Here is a 12,098-nt window from a genome sequence, read left to right as displayed (position 1 = left end):
ATGCAAATCCAAGGGGTGACCTTGGGTAAGTTGTAGTTTCTTAACCTCAGACGAAGGCAATGGAAAAAACCCATTTGAACAAACTTTGCCAAGAAACCCTCATGATAGGATTGCCCTGGGGCTCCCATAGGTTGGAAATGACTTGAAGGAATGCAGCAACAATAACATGTTGTGCAGCAGGACAATAAAGGATGCAGTAGGAAATAGGTTTTGTGCAGTCAGCTATATGTTTATTTCATACAGAAACAAGTTTATTTCTTAAAACAAATAGGTGACAAAAAGATAAAGAAAGATGACTATATTGTTTCAGTCCTATAATCTTATATTAATCATATATTAATGGGAACTATCTATCTGTCTGTCTGTCTGTCTGTCTGTTCCATCTGTGTCTGAAATATATGTGGAGACGTGTTTAGTAGTCTTGTATCCAACTTTGTTACAGCAAGCATTGCCAGTTGCATCCAGCACTCCATTTGCACCGTGGTTGCAGAGTCACTGACACCTTGAAGGTACTACTTGCCATTGCTACATTTTGCAAGAAGTTTCACATTGCATATATTTTGTGCCTTCTGGTTTGGGTCTCGGTGCCACTACCCCTCAGGGACAGTACCAATATATTTTTGGTATCTTGGCAAGGCTTTTTGCAATGCACTGCAACAGAATAATGTAAAATAACAAGTGTCACGGGGTGGATAAGGAAAAAGAATATCTTTCATACCATTTTCCTGGCTTTCTGGAAAGTACAAAAACACTTAGAATATACCCTGGTTCTATGGATGGAGAAAATTCCAGATTGAATGATATTATTTTAAATGGTATGTATTCTGAGATACTTCTGCATGGAGTGAAGTGGTATAATAGAAAATATGGCAGTTTAGGAGTTCATTATGAGAGTTTGCATAACCAACCCACCAAGGAGAAGCCAGAGTCAGTGTTTGTCTCCTCCTTTTCTATTGTTTATACTCAAAGGTACTAACATCTTGGTTTAAAACTTCATCACAAAACACAGAAGTCCAAAACAAATCCAACTGCAGATAAAATCTCACAATTGAGTTTACAGGACACGGCTGCAGTATTACACAAAGTTCCCTGGGAATAAGCTCCATTTGAACTCAGCCGTGTTTAACACTGATTGCATAGGATCAATTTATAAACCACACAGAGCTTTAACAAAAACAAAACAAAACAAAACAAAAAACAGAAACAATATCCAGCCAGCTGAAGTTCAGTCCTTAACTTTGTATTAGCCATCCAAACAAACTTGCAAAGAAGTTTTACATTTGAAAAGTTGTATGATGTAGAAATTGCACCACAAAAAAGCTGAGAAAAAAAACAGCCCCTGCTGATTTATTGCCTTGATTATACAAATTAATTTCCTTGATTCTCTGACTTTCTGTCTGCTAATCTGTTAAAACCTACAGTAAAATTTGGAAGCCTCGTTCTCATATCATTGCCATACTGGAGCAAGAAGGGTCTTGTCAGCTATCCTCATACTGCAAAAAGATGACAATATACCTCCTATACTTTAAAACAACAACAACAACAACAACAACAGTTGACATGGAAGGAATAATTTTATGCTCTAGTTTGCTTAATATGTAGTCTGAGCCTGTGGGTTAAACTCCATGCTACAAATCAACCTACAAAGGAGATGCATGGAGTCTCTTGTTTGGATAGAGAGCTGCACTGAGAAGGGGGCATTTAACCCTTTTTCTACTCTTAACTCAAATCCCTACCCTCACTGCTAGTCCACTTATGGTAACTTTCTGAATCGTCAAGTCTGTATAATAACTGAAAATTTAGCAAGTCTTTTTTATTTTCAAGAATGGGGTGGAGGACTGTTGATATTATTTATTGCTGCATGCAAGATGAAAGTAGTGAAGCTTTATACATCTATACAGTAGTATGAAGAGAATGAGTATTTGCATCTGTCTCATGGTCACCTGTATGGGTGGCTTGATAGCTGCCCCTAATGTCTTTGCACCAGCTTTCTTTTGCTTGGATCAGTGCCCCTTGTTAGAATTGCCATTTGATCTGAAGTAGGTCAGTTCTAAGAGCACTGAGTCACTGCAGGCTGAAATGGGAGAAAATGTCCCTCTGGAAGTGCTAGAAGTGGAGAAAGACAAAAAGCTGAAGAAAAATTAATCCTGCAGGAGAAAGATGGAGAATTCTTATGACTGTTTAGTGAAGCTTTAAACTAAGCATTTTACAGAAGTCAATAAACCACACACACCACAGAAGCAACATTAAGAAATTACAACCAATGGGATACAATCAATAGGATATTACAACAAGTGGGATACATATGTTAAATAGTAGTAGTAGTAGTAACAGCAACAGCAGTAGTGTAAACATGTGTCTGAACACTCAAGAAACAACTACAAAATAATAATAATAATAATTTTTATTTCTATCTTCCCGCCTCTTTCAATGGATCGAAGCGGGATCATAGCAAGGTTAAAATTACAAGGTTAAAATTACAGCACCATTAAAACCACAGTAAATAATAAAAACATAAAAACATAAAAACATAAGAATCTAAAAACAGTAGCCTCAATCAATCAAGGGGTTAGCTGGCCTCGTTTCATACTAGTGATCTTCATAGGAGGTCAGGAGGATAAGCACTGCCTTCTTAAAGATTTCTAAAGATGTAACAAGGCGGGTCTCCTCTTGGAGTCCATTCCAAAGTCTGGGACAGCGATGCTAAATGCCTTTAGGGAAGTAGAAACAAGTTTGGATGATGGTATCACCAACAAATTCTTCCCACTTGTTCTAAGAGTGTGGGGCGGATTGTATAGGTAGATGCGTTCCCGTAAGTAACCCAGACCCAAGCCATGTAGGGCTTTAAAGGTAATGACCAACACCTTGTATTGTGCCTGGAAGCTAATTGGGAGCCAGTGTAGATCTTTCAAAATGGGTGTTATATGGTCAAGTCTCGAAGAGCTAGTGACCAACCTGGCTGTCGCATTTTGCACTAGTTGAAGCTTCCAAACTTGATACAAGGGTAGCCTCATGTAGAGTGCATTGTAGAAGTTGAGACGAGAGATTACCAGAGCGTGTACTACAGCTTCCACGTCCTTTTGGTTGAGGTAGGGTCACAGTTGGTGTATCAACCAAAGTTGGTACCAAGCACTTCTGGCCATCGAATCCACTTGAGATGACAAACGTAGATGTTTATCACACTATGCTCTTAAAGAGCTACTATTTCAGTGTGACTCCTCTAGCAGCCTCCTGTTGCATGCTGGGATTGGCAGTTTTAAGGAGCTCAACTTCTCTGCCTGAGAATTCTAAATACCCCTCCTTAAAACTGCCAATCCCAGCATGCAACAGGAGGCAGCTAGAGGAGTCACACTGGAATAGTACCTCTTTAAGAGCTCGTCTGATAAACACCGTAGAGATGGATCTTTTAAAAAAGTAATTTTATTTTACTATGTATGAATCACCAATGTACCATGCATTTTCAGTTACACTAAAGAGTGTTTGTAGATAGTTTAAAAAAAAACTCTTGCTTTATGTGGTGGCTACAAAGCAGCTTCATCAATTTCTTTATTCAATAAGATCTTCTGTAGTTTTGTTTTGTCCCTGCTGGAACTCATGCACCAGCATGTAGAAATGTCTTTGTTTTAAGATCTCTTCTTTAACTCAGGAGACTCATTATTTTTTGTCTTTAGGCCTTTGAGAACAATTGGTATATTTACCAGCTACTGGGTAAGCTCTACATCACCAGGGCTCCTTCCAGAGAGAAGAGATTAATGTAAATGTTCAGAGTTGAATTATGTTAACTAATGCTTTGGTTTTTCATAAAAGAAACTATTGAAGTCTGTGGCTGAATATAAATAACTATGCGGTTGTTGTTTACTTAGCCTAAAATGATTTTTTGTGTGTGACTAGTTTTCATTTGTGTGGCATGTTACTGAATTTGGTTACTAAATAGGTCATGCAGTACCCACTGATATGAGGTGGTTGTTAAGAATATGCTTGAAAATCAAGTGTTGACATTGCTTTTCTTCAGTTTGGTCTCTTCAGCATACATAGCTGAACAGGGGAATTGTTTTACAAGTGCATGCATATCTGTAAGCCCATAGTTGCCAGTCTAGATTTTGTTTTTGGAAGCATTAAACTGGCTGTTGGCATGCCTTCTCCTTGAACAACTTAAAGGATGAACGCAGAAGGTACATTCACCCAACTTTTTTCCCTCTCTTGAAGGGAAATGCTATACTGAATCTGTCTTTCTAGAAGGGTTCAACCTATATTTGTCTTCCTAATGGTGTGAGACTCTAATTTAGTTTTAAATGTTTGTACATCAGACTCTAGGCATGTGTCCAGGGCAGTTTATATAAATGTAACATTTAGAAGCAACAACTACAGTGCTCCCATGGCATATGTGGGCGAGATAGAATCACAGAGTTGGAAGAGACCACAAGGGCCATCCATTGTGATTTCATGCCATGCAGGAAATCACAATCAAATCATCCCCGACAGATGGGCATCCAGCCTCTGCTTAAAGACCTCCAAGGAAGGAGACTCCACTACACTACGAAGAAGTATGTTCCACTGTCATAAACTTCTTCCTAACGTTGAGGTGGAATATCTTTTCCTGTAGCTTGCATCCATTGTTCCGAGTCCTATTCTCTGGAGCAGCAGAAAACAAGCTTGCTCCCTCTTCAATATGACATCCCTTCAAATATTTAAACAGGGCTATCGTATCACCTCTTAACCTTCTCTTCTCCAGGCTAAACATCCCCAGCTCTCTAAGGCATTCTTCAAAGGATATGGTAGCTCCCTGAAAACCTGATACAACAGCTTCCCTGAAAACCAACTGGCAAAAGATACTAGAATATACTTTGGCTGTCAGCCTTCTTCCTAGGAAAAGAGTCTGTTGGTTTATGACAAGAAAGAGAAGTACCCAGTAAAATGGATTAACATTTGTTAAGACAAATGTTGTCTGGATCTAAGGAAAGATTCATAGTCAGTGACATAGGTGCTTTACAGAGTGCCCATGTTTGCTGCGTGAGTGAACCGCAGAGGACAAACTTCGTGGTTCGCCGGCGCAGCAAAAAGAACCCACAAAAAGCGGGTTCTTTTTGCGGCGTGGCTATGACGCCGCAAGATGCGGTGTCATAACCACGCCGCGATGTGCGGATGCTAAGCATCTGCCACATCAAAATGGCGGTGCCCATTTTGATGTACCCAGTACGTACTAGGGGTGAGGCCTGATTGGATGCTGCATCCTCAGCCAACCCCTAGTACATACTGGGGGCGGGCCAAAGGCCCATGTAGAACGCGCCAATGTGAGGCTTGCATTTTCCCTTGTACGCAAACTCACCAAGAATATTTTATAGTGATTAGAATCCTTATTCTTATGTGCATATTTGTTCTTAGCTTCTCATTCAAAGTGCAGGAATCGCATAGAATACCAATTCTAAAAGGGCAGATTCATATGAGCTGTCTGGGACATATAAAATGTGCGAGATGCTTTGTATGAAACCAAGCACAAGCCATTTAATGCATGGATGGGTCCAATCAGAAAAGTACTATTAAATGTCTAGGGGAAAATGTTTAAAATTTATTTCAAGGTACTAATTTGGACTACCCCTTAGGAAGCATTCTTTGGAAGGTGGATGGAAAACCAAAGATGGTTAACTTATGATTTTTTTTTTGAAATGGATTGTTCAGGAAATATGATGTTAAAGTCGATAGAAAATCTTAACAAGGAAGGTTACAATCTTCAATGATTCAATTATTACCAACTTAACCAAAGATTTATAAAAGACAAAAATGCATTAGGAACTGAAGCCAAACAAAATGAATTGGATAAGTTATTTTGGCAAAGAGATAAAAAAATTCTAAATTTTATAATTTATTATTGATTGGGGGTTAGAACATGAAATTATAAAAGACAATATGACAAAATGGGCACAAGATATGGGCTGTAAAATACACCTAGAGGAGTGGCAAAATGCCTGGTCCAAAACTAATAAATTTACTGCAGCACAAGACCTGAAGAAAAACCACTTGAACATTATGAATAGGTGGTATTATACTCCATGGAAATTAAAGAAAATTTATAAACTGTCTTATGGTACATGTTGGAGATGTAAAAAAGATAAGGGGTCTTTATACCATATGTGATGGAGATGTCTGTCGATCCAAAAATTTTGGAAAGAAATACACCACATAATTCAGGATATCTTCAAGATAAATATGTGAATGAGTCCAAAATTATATTTTTTTTGAATATGACCTCAAAATTAAAATGAGAAGATGAAAACAGATGTTGGAGAGGTAGCCTATATTTAGTTACAGCTGCTAGAACTTTGATAGCTAGAAATTGGAAATCTGATAAGAATCTAATGATGGAAGATTGGATGCTAAAAGTGAATGAATATAGAGAATTTGATAAATTGTCATTTTCTCTTAAAAATCAAAACATGAAGAAAAGAAAAGAGGACTGGCAAAAAGTCTTAGTTTGGAGAATGAACATGGAATATAAGCTCAATTCTTTTAGATGATTGGTGCAGTTTGATTATCAAAATATTGACAAGATTTTCATGGAAATTTATATATCAATATTCATAAACACTGAGTGCACTAGGGGCACTTCTGCTGAAGCATATTAAGGTTATGAAGGAGCTGAGAATATTTGATTAAAGACTGTATTAGAATAAAAAGTATAGATAAGAAGAAAAAAGATAGAATAAATTAAGTCAAATACAGGCTGAAAAAAGAGACGGAAACAGCTTGTTTACTTATCTTTTTTATAGATTGGGAAAAGGTATAGAAAAGAATCTTGTTGTTTGTATATATTGTTTTATTATATAGATCTTTCTTCTTCCACAATATAGAAAAGCCAAATGCAAACCAATATTAAGGGATACTTCCTTTGTTACAATATGCACTCTTTACAAATCCAGGAACAAAAGGAAGATACGACAAGGGTCAAGAATGAGTCAAGGAGATATATCTGAATTGATTTATGTAAACAATTTTATTTGTATGTTTTATGCTATAATGTAATAAATGTTAATTTAAAAAATAATGCATGGGTGGGTAACCTGTGGACCTCCAGACATCTGGGACTATAACTTCCACATGACAATGCTGGGTAAGGTTCATCAGAGCTATATGCGGTTTTCAGCTTATGCTGAAAGATGTGTGACAAACAGGAAATGGTGTGTGTGCCGCCACATGCATGAGCCCCATTATTTTCAGCGGGGCTCAAGCATATGCATAATTTGCCTTAAGCGGGGGGTCCGGAACAGATCCGCTGCATAAGGCAAGGGCACACTGTACAGTAAAAAATTTATAGACTACCCAGAGATTTTTAGTGATACTGTGGTAAACACATTTTCAACTCATGGCCATATTCATGGGACCAGAATTTATTCCATGCCTATGGCAATAGAGAGTTTCCACTGAATTGGATAGACCATCAGTTTGCAGTTTTCTAACCCATCATTTCCATAGCACAATTGTATTTTGTGCCATAACTACAATGGGACACTTTTCACATGATAGGTAGACAGGATTCATGGTTTACATAAACATTGAAAGCCGTGTTCAAAATCCATGAATATGGAATAAAAGAAAAAGGTCTCAGCTACGGTCTGACCAGTTCAGTAACACCAAAGGCAAAATTCACATTGTACATTTGAGATGTGTTTGATTCATTTGTTTCCCTTGGATGATGGTAATAGGCACATCAGCTTTGTTTGGAAACCAGTAAACAGTTGGAACAAATCCATTCATGTGATGGGTGTTTAGCACTGGAAGAATGGAAATCTACACTAAAGAACTGGTCTCTCTTGCCATCTGTGCATTTGGCTCCCTGAAAACCTGATACAACAGCTTCCCTGAAAACCAGCTGGCGAAAGATACTAGAATACACTTTGGCTGTCAGCCTTCTTCCTTGGAAAAGAGTCTGTTGGTTTATGTCAATAAAGAGAAGTACCCAGTGAAATGGATTAACATTTGTTGAGACAAAGATTAACATTTGTTAAGACAAATGTTAAGTCTGGATCTAAGGAAAGATTCATAGTCACTGACATAGTGAGGCCTGCATTTTCTTTTGTAAGCAAACACACCAAAAATATTTTATAGAGATTAGAATCCTTGTTCTCATCTGCATATTTGTTCTTAGCTTCTCATTCAAAGTGAGGTCCTTGTAGAAATTGCATAGAATACCAATTCTAAAAGGGCAGATTCATATGAGTTGTTTGGGACTTCTAAAATGTGCGAGGTGCTTTATATGAAACTAAGCACAAGCCATTTAATGCATGGGTGGGTAACCTGTGGACCTCCAGACATCTGGGACTATAACTTCCACATGACAGTGCTGGGTAAGGCTCAACGGAGTTGTATGCCCAAGCATCTGAGGGCCAAAGTTCCCTGACCTTTAATTTAATAGACCAAGGAACATTGTTTCAGAAGTATGCAAAGAGATCTTATAGCACCTTTGGGATTAACTGAGTGAAATATGTTGTTGTAGGATAAGCTTTCATAGAATTGGTCTACCGAGTCTATTGAAAGCTTGTTCTACAATGTCTTTTTCCCTCAAATAGTGCTACAAGATGTTTTTGCATATTGATGTTCCAGACTAACATGGCTATGTTTCTGAATTCTATGTTCAGAAGTGTTATTTAAAAAGCATAGTGTAGCTTGCATATGAAATGTTTGCTACTTGTTGTGACTCATAAAAAAATAAATCACTTGAACACTACATAAACATCTGTCTTTCCCAAACCCCAAATGGGGTGCCATTTTAATGGAAACTGCAGTTGAGAATTTTTTCAAGCTTTCTTTTATGTGGATATTCTTATAGCCAAGGGGTGGTGCCCAGCATTATTTTTACATAAACGGAAAGTGTTTCAACTCACAAAGTGCTGATGTTGTGTGCCTTCAAATCATTTCTGATTTATGGTAACTTATCATGGGTTTTTTGAAGGGAAGAATTTGTTCAGAGGAGGCTTCCCTTGCCTTCCTCTGAGGCTGAGAGAGAGTGATTTGCTCAAGGTCACCCAGTGGGTTTCTATGGTCAAGTGGGGATTCAAAATCTTGTCTCCCAGTTTTCAGGTCCAATGCTCAAACCATGCTGACTCTCACAAAGTGGAGTGCCAACATTTTGCCAAATTTCTCATACCTTTCATGCTGCATTCTGTTCTATTCTATCTGGAGATTGGCACGAGGCATAAGACACCAGCTATGGAATAGGGTTTTAATACATTGCAGGGTATGCAAATCCTGGATCTTCTGCCTTGCTGAAAGCAGGAGTGTTTTCTTTTGAGCACAAAGATATCATTGGTTCTTAAGGTCCACACTTTTTATAGTCATGTATTTCAAAATGTTTGCACTTGAGAAAGAGTAGGCATGTCCCTAGACCATTTTTCCAGTCTCATACTCTCCAAGAGCTTTATCAGTCCCTCCAAATCAAACTGGAAGTGACTAGAAAGTCACTTCTGATAGTTTAAAAAAAAACACCCCAAAAACCACCTTTCAACAGAGGATAATGATGTGACCCTAAAGGCACGATTCTCCATTTTAAATTTTTTAATAAAAAAAAAAAATAGTGGATGATGATGATGATGATGATGATGATGGACTACCTGACTTCTATAACTACATGACCTGCTGTAATAGACCATTCAATGAATCCTGACTGGGAAATTAACATGTGCATAAATACCTTGGATTGATGGAGCTTCTATTATTGGGACCAACAATTGGGTTTAGGCCAAAATAATTCCAATCTTGTTTTCAATTTTCTATCATTCATAGTTTTTCTTCTGATATGAAGTATACTTCCTCATGAAAATCTGGATCTTTTAAATTGCATTAGAATGTAAAGAAAACCCCTTTCTTCCCTCGCCCCCTTTTTGTACTTATTGGAAATCTTTGTTTCTTCTCACAGAGTAAATGCTCACTTGATAGAATGAAGTCAATAAAAGATCTTCAACCAGAACTCCCCACAGGAAAAAAGGGTACAAAATTGCTTTATGGAAGAAAAGAAACTGTTTTTAAAGAAACTGACCAGAGGTTAAGTATCAAGAAATTAGGATCCCTGTCTCAGCAAATACTTCTAAAACTTAAAAAGAGCTGAAGTCACAGTGTGTGAACAAAGTAAAGCAATCTCTCTTAATTAAGGTACTAGGAATAAACCATTCTGAGAAAAACTAAAAGAGGAGAATCTGGCATGAGTCTTAAATCTTCTAAACAAGTTGAACTAGGCTTTTTTTTATAATAAAAAAAGCCAAACACCATAGTGCAACACAAGAAATAACCAACTTTGTTAGAAAATAGACACTGAATTCCAAACTCGGTATCTATTGACACCTGAAAACTTTATTTGGGCTGCTGCCACACTGCAAAATTAATGCAGTTTGACATCACTCTAGCTGTCATGGTTCAATCCTGGTTCAATACTGGGGTTTGAGGTTGGTTGTGGCACCAGAGCTCTCTGACAGAGAGGGCTAAATATCTAACAAAACTACAAATCCCAGAATTCCATAGCATGGATACATAGTAGTTAAAGCAGTATCAAACTGCATTAATTCTGCAGGGTAAATGCAGCCTTGGACAATACATGTATGTTCAATGGAAATGACATTTTTCAAGTGAGAATCGACAGCTGCAGAAGCTGGATGAAAAATAAGTAAATAAGTCATACAATTATCAGCAACAGAGTAAGAGTCAACTGTTCAAAAACATAGCTCTTTTAGTCTGGAAAATCATTATGCAAAAAGATCTTGTAGCACTTTTGAGACTATGGACAATGTCACACAACACTATTATGGGGCTCTTATTCCACTTTAACGGCTGTGGCTGCCTCCTCTGGAATTTTGGGGTTTGCAGTTTAGTGAGACTAAAGAGCTCTCTGGCCAAGAATGCTAAATGACCCTTCCTGAACTACAAATCTCAGGTTTCCACAGGCGACAGCTATAGCAGAAAAAGTGGAATAATAGTGTTATAACAGCATGTCCTGAGGAGGGTGACCAAAATGGTGACGGCTCTGGAAAACATGCCTTATAAGGAGATACTTAAGGAGCTGGCTATGTTTAGTCTGGAGAAGAGAAGATTAAGAAGTGATATGACAGCTGTCACACTGAGGATGGAGCAAGCTTGTTTTCTGCTACTCCAGAGACTAGGACACAGAACAAAGGATGCAAGCTACAGGAAAAGAGATTCCACGTCAACATTAGGAGGAACCTCCTGACAGTAAGAGCTGTTTGATGTGGAACACATTCCCCCAGAGAGTGGTGGAATCTACTTCTTTGGAGGTTATTAATGGCCTGGGGTTGGACTAGCTGGCCCTTGTGGCCTCTTCCAGCTCTATGATTCTATGATTCTTTGAACAGTGTAGTGTGATATTATCTCACCTGAAATAGAGAAGCTTGTAGCATGAGCTTTTGTAGACTTGAGTCTACTCCCCCAGATGCATGTGGTGGAGTTAAACTCAAGTTTATGAAAGCTCATCCTTCCAACTTCTCTCTTTCAATTAGTCTCAAAGTTGAACTATGAGTCAACTAGTTCAATTAATCCAGTCTCTTCGGATTAACCATACAGGAACTTTTCCATTAATGACTAGAAACCTAGATTTCATAGAAAAGATTCACTTGGATCAAACAGGGGATTCCACAGAAAAAATGAGGGGCAATATGGCTTCTGCTCCCAGCTGCAAGCACTTTTCATGTTTTTTGCAGGGCTATTCTAAGGAGATTACTGCATGGACAAATAACCTGACTGCTCCCTAATGGACTGCAGCCAGGGTGCGGAATGCAGGTGGGTATTATTACTTGCATTTTGCTACCGATTCTGCTGGGTGGCTGCATTCTAGCTGCATCCCAGGTCCAAAGCAAACTTCAGATGCCACTTTTTAAAGACGGAAAATGGCCTCTGAAGCACACCTGGGACCCGGGATGCACCCAGGATGCAGGCACTGGGCGGAATCAGTGGCAAATGATGATTGATAATACCCACTTGCATCCTGCACCCCAGCTGCATCCTATTAAGAAGAAGTTAGGTTATTTGTCCATGCAATAATCTCCTAAATCTCTGGAGGAAATTCTGGGGATTTCCCAGGACTGTAGGTTGATCATATCTCC

Source organism: Sceloporus undulatus, chromosome 5 (assembly GCF_019175285.1).
Source record: "Sceloporus undulatus isolate JIND9_A2432 ecotype Alabama chromosome 5, SceUnd_v1.1, whole genome shotgun sequence".
Classification (NCBI taxonomy): Eukaryota; Metazoa; Chordata; class Lepidosauria; order Squamata; family Phrynosomatidae; genus Sceloporus; species Sceloporus undulatus.
The sequence above is the reverse complement of the archived record's forward strand: the minus strand, read 5'-3'. Positions refer to the sequence as shown.